Source organism: Rattus norvegicus, chromosome 15, assembly GCF_021556685.1.
Source record: "Rattus norvegicus strain SHRSP/BbbUtx chromosome 15, alternate assembly SHRSP_T2T, whole genome shotgun sequence".
NCBI classification, from domain to species: Eukaryota; Metazoa; Chordata; class Mammalia; order Rodentia; family Muridae; genus Rattus; species Rattus norvegicus.
In genome coordinates, this window is record NC_141548.1 from 55,599,351 (window position 1) to 55,607,997 (window position 8,647).

An 8,647-nucleotide genomic window follows, 5' to 3' on the forward strand; every position below is an offset into this window, starting at 1 on the left:
AGGTGCTCTGCTACAAGACCCTTGGGTGATGGAACTGTCACTCCGTGGTCCACTTGAACAAATGGAAAATGGAAATCTTTTTAAAGACCAAACCAAGGTGTGCTGATATGTTTCGCTATTGGTAGATTCCAGTTAGTCATCTTTCTAAAAATGTTTCCAGTATCAGCTGTGCTTTAAATGGTCTTCAAAGGTGATGCAGTCTCCCTAGCCACTACTGAGATAAGACTAGAAGTCAACACTTGCAGAGTTCAATAAATATTAATGAATTTGCATGCAAAAAAATCCCTCTAGCCTTTCCCAAACCATTGCTCAAGATGGCAGAGGGGCAGGTTCTGTTGCTGGATGGCCAAGGCCATCTTCTGGGCTGCCTGGTGGCCACTGTGGACAAACAAGTACTGCTGGGCTGGAAGGTGGTGGTTATACACTCTGAGGGCATCAACATTTCTGGAAATCTCTACAGAAACAAGTTAAAGTATCTGCCCTTTCTCTAAAAGCAGATGGACATCAACCCCTCTCGAGGCCCTTACCACTTGCGACCCCCAAGCTGAATTTTTTGGCTCAGTATTCAAGGCATGCTATCCTCCAAGAACAAGATAGGCCAGGTTGCCCTGAAAGGTCTCAAGGTGATGGATAGGGTCCCTCCACCCTATAACAAGTTTGCTTACCTGGGGCATCTGGCTGAAGAGGTCAAGTGGAAGTACCAAGCAGTGATAGCCACTCTGGATGAGAAATGGAAGGGAACAGCCAAGATCCACTATCAGAAGAAGAAGCAGCTCTTGAGGCTATGAAACCGGCAGAAAACATGGAGGAGAAAATCAACAAGTTCGCAGAGGTCTTCAGGAAGACCATTCCTGCAGAACATTCAGCATATCTGCATTTTGTGTCATTTCCTACATGAAATGAAATTCTAAACACAGTTGATGCTCATCTGATAAAAACATTGAAAAAGATAAAACATTTGTCATTGTGAAACTGCTCATAAAAAAATAGCAATTTCATTGTTACAACTTCAGTGAAACCAAGTGTATTTATCTAATGCCTTGATACAGGAAGAAAAAGGAGAGGGAGGAGGAGGAGGAGGAGAAGGAGGAGGAGGGGGAGGAGGAGGAGTGACAGGAAGAGGAGGAGGAGGAGGAGAAGGAAAATCTTAGGGATGATTTTTAATAATAGATTTTCCAGCCTATCTGTCCTTTTCTAAAAATGAACTGAGTAGAGAACTTAGAGACGACTTTGGCAACAGAAATTGACATCATCTCGGACTCTTCAGAAAGAAACACAAAAATAAACACTGGCCACATGCCTGGGCCGTATAAAGATTGGACCCGGTTCTGTATAATGATGGAATGTTCAACACGCTCAAGCAATTCTGCTATAGATTAGCAAAGATTAGAAGAGATATTTATATTGATGTTTCTATAACCATAAACTCACAGAAAAGAGAAAGAAGCCAAATGTAACAGGGTTTTGGAAACTGGGGGCCTTTGAGCAAGTGACAACTTGTACGTCAAAGAAGAAAGAACAAAACTCTCATTTAGCCATGGGTAAAATGGAGAACAACCTGAATGTCACAGATGTTCAAAGTCAAGGAACCATAGCTAGGGAAGACCTGTGTGGGTGAGGGGTGATGGAGAGGAGCTTTATTTAAAGGCACATGAAGAACACTGCCTTATATCACAGACTCACATCATGCTGGAGGTTGATTCCCCATAGAGAAGGTGTAGAAGTGCAGCTACCTCACTACAAACCTGAGAACCTCCTGGTAGTTCTGATGATTGGCTGCTCTACTGTGAGTGTTTATCAACTTAATAAGAACTAGAGTCACCTGGGAAGAAGGACTTCAACTGAAAGACAGCCTTTATCACCTTGGCCTGTGAGCATATCTGTAAAATATTTCCTTGATTGCTAATTGATTTAAAAGGGCCTCATCCACTATGGGTTGCACATACATAAGTAAATGAATCTGCGTTGTCTAAGAAAGGTAGTCAAACATAAGCCAGTTGTGGGGGAGGTAACAAGCAGCATCCCTCCATGGTTTCTGGTTCAGTTCCTGATTGAGCTCCTAGTCTTAATCCAACAAATCCTTCTCCTTTCCTTGTTGCTTTTTGCCCACTGTATTTGTTACAGCAACAAAATCAATCTAGAACAGATTCCAAGTTCAGCCTCATTATTCTCCAAAAGAAGCTGAAAACTCTCTAGGAAACGAGATCTACGTAATAGAAACGATCCAAAGACACCAATTCCACACTTGGTGCTTTAATAGCCAGATCGCCAGCAAAAAAGTAGGCTGATGCTCTGAACTCTGATTCTGTGTTTCCAGCTCCAATTCTTATACGAGCAGAGGGGAGCCACTAGTCATCTCTGGAAAGCCTCTAGGACATGGTGGGAGATAAGGAGGGAGGAAGGCAGAAAGAGACCACCTGAGAAAAAGAAGAAGTTTCAAAAGAAATATCCTAGGGGCTAGAGAGATGGTTCAGTCGGCACAATAACTGTCACAGAGCCCAAGGGGTAGTGTTCAGGTCCCTAGAAAAAGTCAGAAATGATGCTTTGAATCCCTCTATTCTACTGCTGGGAAGGCAAGTACAAAGGGATTCCCAGAGCTCGCTGGCCAGATATTCTCAAACAATTGATGAGCTGTAGGTTCAGTTGGTGGCTTTGTCCCCAAAAGTAAGGTGGAGGTAATAGAGGAAGATGCCAATATAAACCTCTTGTCCCCACAAACACACAGACATGCACACGCAACTTACACTTGCAAAGTGCACATGTGTAAATACACACAAAGAGAACACACATGCACAACTTAAAGTAATATCCCAAGAGAAATAAAAGTATTGTATCTGAGTAACAAGACTATAATGGTCTAATAAGGAATATTTATGGTTGTAATTTTTATACCTTCTGGTATAGGAGCCCTTAACATATTTTAAAAATATTGAAAATCCTGAAAAGCTTTTTTTACTGTGTTTATGCCTATTGGTTTCTTCATAGGAGAGCTTTAAAAAACCTGCTAAGTAAGTATTTGCAGAATAGTCAGTATATTAAACAAAATATTTAATATATAACACAAATAATGCATTACTATGAAGAAATCACAAACTCAAAACAAAAAAAAATAAAATGTGCTGCTGTGCCTTTGTTTTACATTGTTTTTCCAGATCTCTGTAGCATCAGGCTTAATAAAAGCAAGCTGGTCTCTGTGTCAGCGTCTGTACTCTCTCTGTTGTGATACCACATGTGAGGTCATCTCTGGAAAACTCTGTGCTCAGAAGAAGAGTTATAAAGAAACAACCATCGCAAAACTACTGTGGTACTGTTTTGCTTCATTGACTCTTTGAAAACTAGCAGATCTTGGTAACTAAAAGCAAAGACTTGGAATAAGGAACGTTAAAAAAGGAAAGATTTAGAAAAAATAAAAAGACAAACTAGTAGGGGGGTAAAACTAATTTTTAAAGGACAATGTCACTCAACTAACGAAAGGAATCTCAAACTGAGCTAGAAACCATTATAATGCTACAACAGAGTGACTTGAGATCTTGGCAAAGCTGATGTAATGTGTTCCAGACCAAAGTTTTGTCAAATGCTGAAGTGAACAAGACTCACACAAGGTCACATCAGATACAATCATTTCTGAAATGAAGCTGAGGAAAATACCATTCATGTAGGAGGAAAAATAGGTCAGACCAAAAACAACAAGAAAAAGAAACTTCAAAGTTCTCAAAAACAAGTCTAGAATCTAAAAGGCTATTGAACAATGGCCTCAAAATCCTGCAGGATAATTACAAACAAAAACCATTGAAATACAAGATGTCTGGAAAGCTTTTCCATGCAGCCATTCTCAGAAAATGTGCTCAATGAAACAAGTCCTTCACCACACAAAAAACCAGGAAGACAACAACAAAAGGCCCAGGAGAAAAAGAAAGGGGGAGACCCAGCTTAGGACAGGGACAGAAAGAATGCCCAGGCTTCCTGTGTAAAAGTTGGTCACAGGTGCCAAGGACAATGTCTCTAAAATGTAGGCCTGAGAAGAAGGTCCAGGCAAAGAACACACTGAGATAATGGTGACCAGGCTTGGGATTAAATCAATGTTGCCTTAATGGGAAATTAATCAAATTTGCAAAACAGGAGGCATTATGAAAGATAATTGGGGCACAAGACAAAGAAGAAATTGTGATCATGGGTCACTAACAGCAGCACAAACTTGCCTCTACATAGTCTTAATAATAAGAGATCTAACAAAATTATGAGTATTAAGACAAGCAAGTGAGGGGAGGCAAGTGTGGTTGTGTGAAGCAAGACAAGAGAAAAAGAAAAACTAATGTGTCAACTTCCATGATAACAATTCAATAGGTCTTATCTAAAGGAGATTTTTAAATTATAATATAAACATGAAATTCACACACGTGGAAACAAATTACAAAGACTGACCTAAATATATTTAAAAAGGGAACCTCTATGGAGAGGTAATAATGCTGTATTTTAATCCCAGAGTATCATGGCTGCTTGGCTGACTCTTTAATCATGTATGCACGTGACTATAACACATTCGCTTAAAATGTTGAACATGTTTTAAAAGCAAAGTAATACAATACATTAACTATGAAGAATTGGGTCCAAAGAAAGCTGGTGTAACTTTCTCATCTTGATGGATCCTCTTAAGCATTTGAGCATTTCAGCCACTTGCTCACATTTGTCACAGAACAAGATTATATTTGGTTCCTCAAAGAAGTCTAAAAATCTAAGATAAAACTAGCTTCCCTGGTCTATGCAATCCATGTTTGCCAGGTAATACAAGTTTGACCATCTAAACACTTGGAGAAATATCTTCTAAGCTAATTGTTTGCCGAGGGAATCTTGCCATTGCTACACACCCTAGAACTATTTGTGCGAAGATAGATGTATGCTAAGCTCAGAGTCAGTCTTGTGTGCAGCTTCTTAAGGATCAAGACAACAAAGTTTCATTGCACGGCACTTAGGTCAAGATATGGAATCACCTCTATGTGTCTTGAGTTCCAGCACACTGCAGCTGCTTGCTGCCTTCACTGCTATGCTTTCCTCACATATGCTGATGGGAATGAAACACAGGAAAGGAAATCTGCCAAACTTAAATGCCAACCCAGATATTTCCGCACTTATAGGAACAGTCAATGCATCAAATGGTGATAATTCAGTATCAATTCTGCCACAGCCTAATGTTTAGAAGATACATTCAGCAAATATTCATCAAGTGTCTATTTTGCCTCAGGACTTCCGCTTTCAGAAAATATGGTATGTGTATATTTAGCTTAGAAACATGCTTGAACTATTTCTATGTATAGGGCATAACATTGTAGCAAATGGTCTCTGTTCTTTCCATTAAATTCTACCATGCAATGCCTGTCTGTGTTCATCATCCATGTTATTCTGTAAGAAAACCAGAGCCATTCTGTGCCTGGAAAGAAATCAGATTTCCCATGGACAGTGTCAGAGTTGCCAACCCTGCACTTTTCAAAGGCTTTCCTTTATCTCGTACAGTGCATACGCAGCTATGCTGGAGGAGCCCCCTGGTAGCTGGACTGAAAGAGAATGAGGTAAAGCATGAGGAACAGAACACATGGACATCCTCTCAGTCACTTCTACTCTCTGTCATTGGGAGAAAGACATGACAGGTCCTCTGCCACACAGATGCAGCCATGAGTGATTGCAAACAAGAAATAAATTAGGTCCTTTCATAATGGTGGGTGGGATAAGACCTGAGAAGTTCACTGCTATGCAAGGCAGAGACGATATAAGGAAAACAAAAAACCATTGAGGTCTAAAGTGAAAGACCTAGCTGTAAGGATCAGTTCTTGGTCACAAAATAGAAATACTGATATCTACTTTTTAATGTTCATACCTATTTTTAGGGCTGTTTGAAGTATAAAATAAAACATAGACTTCCCTAAAGCTGTTGTCCTATCAGGCATCAAGACCACAAGGCAGGCCAGTCTACCTTCTCCACGGAGAGTGTGCTGGAGCGGACATAAGGTCAGCGAATCTAGACATTCTCTACACAAGAACTGAGCAGACGGATCCAAAAGTGACAGTCTTGCCAGGACAGGTTAGCAACATCTCTTCTCCATTCTCAAAGTGTCCATGAAGACTGTAAAAGGAAGGATGGTGGAAGGAAGGAAGGAGGAAGGAAGGAAGGAAGGAAGGAAAAATAGTTTCCCTTAGAAGCATCAGCAGGAACGCAGCCCTGCCAATACCCTGCTTTAGCTCGGTGAGTTATTTTCAGATTGTTGAACCACATGATAATGAAATTCTGTTGTTTAAGGTGCAACAAACATGTCCACATCCAAATCACTGATATCTGTGATTATGTTATTCCATAACAGCTGGGACCTGACTACTGTGCTTAGATGTATGCTCTTTAGAGAATATCTTGGACTACCTAAGTGGGCCAGCTCTAATCACAATTATTAGAGAGAAGTGGGAGGCTCAGATCTGATAATGGGAAAGGCTGAAGTGATGCTGTCATTGGATGAGAGCCACAAGCCAGCAAATGTGGGTAATATTAAAAGCCAGAAGGAGGTAGAAGAGGAAGAGAATGAAGAGGGGCAAGGAAAGAGGGAAGGAAGGAAGGAAGGAAGGAAGGAAGGAAGGAAGGAAGGAAGAAAGGAATAGTTTTCCTTAGAAGCATCAGCAGAAATGCAGCCCTGCCAAATGCTTTAGCTCAGTGAGATATTTTCAGGTTGTTGAACTACATGATAACGAAATTCTCTTGTTTAAGGTGGAAATTACTGAGACATCATTACACCAGCCCCTGGAAACACACTCCACTCACATTCTGAACCCTCTGGCCTGCTTCATCTCCTGTGAGTCTCAAAGCAATGATAGATGCTTCAGTTGAGCCTCAGCTCATTCTATCACCTTTCCGAGTAGGTGGCCCTCCACAAAGCATATGCTCCTCTCTGACCTGCTCTGCTATAACTTTTTAAAATGCCACCCCCACGAAGAGTGGGTTGGATGTGTCTGCAGTCTTTTACTGCTTCCTATGTCTAGGTGAGTAAGCCCAATTTTGAAGACATGTTTTTAAAACGTGCTAGGAACAACAAAGGTAAGCCATGCTCCCAAGTCTGGCTCTTCTGAGTGATAAAGCTGATATTTTCATCTCCATCTGTCTCCTTTAGCTCTAAAGTGATTCAGAAATCAGGAAAAGAGTATCTAGTTTAGGCATTTAAACTCAAAAGCTGTACCAGAGAGCAGAATGAAACTTGGTCCCAAAGAGGAAGCAGAACAGAGTCCAGCACTTGTTTAGCTTTGAGGAAGATTCAGACTACTGCTGTGGGAAGGGGAGAGTGTGTCATTGAAGCTGACATCCATAATGCTCACCCAGATGTAGTAGGGAAGCAAGCTCCTGAGATCTACCCCATCTCTGTTGACACTGGAGGCATACTAGGACAAGCCATAGACCACAGGTGAGGTAGCTGGCCATGTGTTCTTCAAGCCATTAGAAACAGGGAGGGGCTGCAGCTGGCATTTGAGATCCCACCTCATCAAAGACAAGAGTCCACCCTGCTTACAGGTAAGATAAGTCCACATTCTGTGTCCAAAACCTGATTTTCTTCAAAGCTAGACAAAATACTACAAGAACTTGAGGTGGTACTTTTAGGCTTCCAGAGAAGGGAAAGCAGTTGCCCTCCTATTTCCCAGTAAATTTTTCACCAATGAATCTGTCATTAAAATTCTATTTTAAACCACAAAGAGCATTATTGAGAGCAAAAATAAACACGCATAGCAGTTCTTCGGGGGTCTGATACTATTGATTTTTTTTCCTATGCAGAAATGAATCTCCCTTGACTCAGAACCATATGACATTAATAGGAGATATTTATCATGCTCTCCATAGGCATGAGGCTAACAAAAGTTTCATATTTTCACTTCATTTTAATTTATTTTCCAGTCAGAAAGAAGAAGAACATATTGACAAGAAATTAGGAACATATTGATGGCAATTATCAATCATTGCACAAAATTGGAATGTAGATTGGTGGCTGGAGAAGTTGTCTCAAGAGATGCTAAGGTTCAGCACTTTTTTCCATTTATTTATGTATTTACTTACTTACTTACTTACTTACTTATTTACTTCACATTCCAATATACATCAGCCCTCCCTTTTCTCCTAGTCCCTACCTCACACATCTCCTCCCTGAATCACCCCATCCCCTTCTCCTCTGAAAAGGGACAATCCCCTCCCTCCAGTATTACCCACCCTGGCACATCAAGCCACTGAGGACAAGGTGCATCCTATCCCCTCCCACTGAGATCAGACAAAGTGGCCCAGTTAGGGGAAAGGGAGCCACAGGCAGGAAACAGCTCAAGGATAGGCCTGGCTCCATTTGTTGGGGACTCTCATCAAGCTGCGCACCTGCTTCATATGTGTGCACATGTGGTGGAAGTGGGAGGGGTAGGTCCAGACAATGCATGCTCTTTGTTTGGTGGTTCAATCTCTGGGAGCCCCCAAGAGTCTAGGTTAGTTGACTCTGTTGGTCTTCCTGTGGAGTCCCTATCCTCTCAGGGCTCCTCAATCCTTCCCCCAACTCTTCCAAAAGATTCCCTCAGAGGCTGTGGGTCTCTGCATCTCTTTTCCATTGGCTGCTGGATAGAGCCTCTCAGAGAACAGAATTCTATG

At 41.3% G+C, this 8,647-nt stretch overlaps 1 pseudogene; it reads left to right on the forward strand.

Annotated features, from left to right (window-relative positions):
- Positions 1–314: 314 nt before the first annotated feature.
- Positions 315–904, forward strand: Rpl13a-ps7 (ribosomal protein L13A, pseudogene 7; annotated as a pseudogene).
- The last annotated feature ends 7,743 nt before the right edge of the window (positions 905–8,647 follow it).